We start from the raw sequence: 1604 nt of genomic DNA, 5'->3' as shown, positions 1-1604 counted from the left end.
TGCACTCAACCCAGGTGAGGAGAATGAAGTAATAATAATAATATATAAAGTATATTTCAGCGCCTTGAGCACATAATCAATGTGGATTTGGTGCTTTAGAAATACTTTATATTATTATCATCATAATTGAAGTAAAGCACTGAGAATGACTCTTCAAAATTGATTATTTGTTCAGCGCCTGACCCTAGCGTTCGAGACATAAAACAATTCTCTTTGAGACAGAGAACCAAGACGTCAGCATCTGAGAATGGGATGAAATATGAGACAATCACAATCACTGTCTCGAGATACCAATACTGACAAATTGAAGCGAAGCACTGAGATTAACTCTTCAAATCTGAAGGCCTTTATTCAATGTCCCACCTTGGCCTATGGGAGAGACATTTCTCTTTGAGACAGAGACATAGCCCAGGCAATCAGTGTTTGAGAATGAAATGAGACATGAAAAACACACTTGTCTCTTGTCTCAAGACCTCCATGTCTTCAGAACAAACTGACAGATTAATGAAAAGCATTGGGATTAAATTTTCAATATCACACTTTTGTTAATATCTCAACATCGCCTATGCAATAAGAAATGAGACATGAGACAAACAATCATTGTCTAAAAATATGACTAAAAAAACCCTACATTGATAAGTACCTAGTACTAAAATGTAATACTTGAGGATCACTTTGGCAGCTAGGCAGAACATAGGTTATCAATCAATTATTTAATTTTGAAACCACAGTATTGAGTTGATTAACTTGAATCCATGCTTGTAATCAAGTCAAGACTCCATTTGTACAGTGACTCGACTGATTGGACTTAAACCGTACAATGACTTGACTAGATCAGAGATTTAGTGACTCGTTACAACGCCGCTGCCTGAATAACATAACAAGCATATCGAGTATAGCAATACATTACAAATCTGGGATGATGACCCACAACAGGGAAGAATTCAGAATGTACCTGGTTATCAACGTGGTAATGAGTTTAATGCATTTTTCGTGAGTTGTAATTGAAAAAAGAAAGTTGGATTGAAAATGTCAGCTTGGCACCACCATCCTTTGAGATGACATTTGATAAGCATTTGCCATGCTCAATAATAGTATCATTATCATGTTCAGCAGGGCCCGTTGGGAGAACAATTTTCGAAACTGTAGTGGATACCCCGGGTAAAATATGATATTATCAATATTATTATCATTGGTGTGTAAAATATACATTGAGTGCAATCTCCTAATTCCATGTGACAGTGGAATAAAAACCATTTTTTTTTATGGGAGAGAGACTGTCAAATTGGCGTACTTAGTATGCAATGTCATGATGCAAAGACTGTGATGGTTGAGATGTGATCAATTGAAGTATTTTTCTTACAGTTACAGAATAGCTTTGTAATTTTTATGGAGCTAAGATAGTAATGAGTACATTTTTAATCACTTTATGCCCATTAAACTTATGCTACCAAAACTCTTCATGAACCTTAATACCTTGAAGGAATTGAACTTCCTGGAAGGTGATCTTTCTCAAGTTGAGATTTCATGTGGCTCGAAACTCAAGGTCCTTGATTTATTGGTTCCTAAGAAGTTGGGCACATTGCATTTTTCGATGGCAGTGG

This window comes from Lytechinus variegatus, chromosome 1 (assembly GCF_018143015.1).
Source record: "Lytechinus variegatus isolate NC3 chromosome 1, Lvar_3.0, whole genome shotgun sequence".
In the NCBI taxonomy this organism is placed as follows: Eukaryota; Metazoa; Echinodermata; class Echinoidea; order Temnopleuroida; family Toxopneustidae; genus Lytechinus; species Lytechinus variegatus.
Note: the sequence above shows the minus strand (reverse complement) of the source record.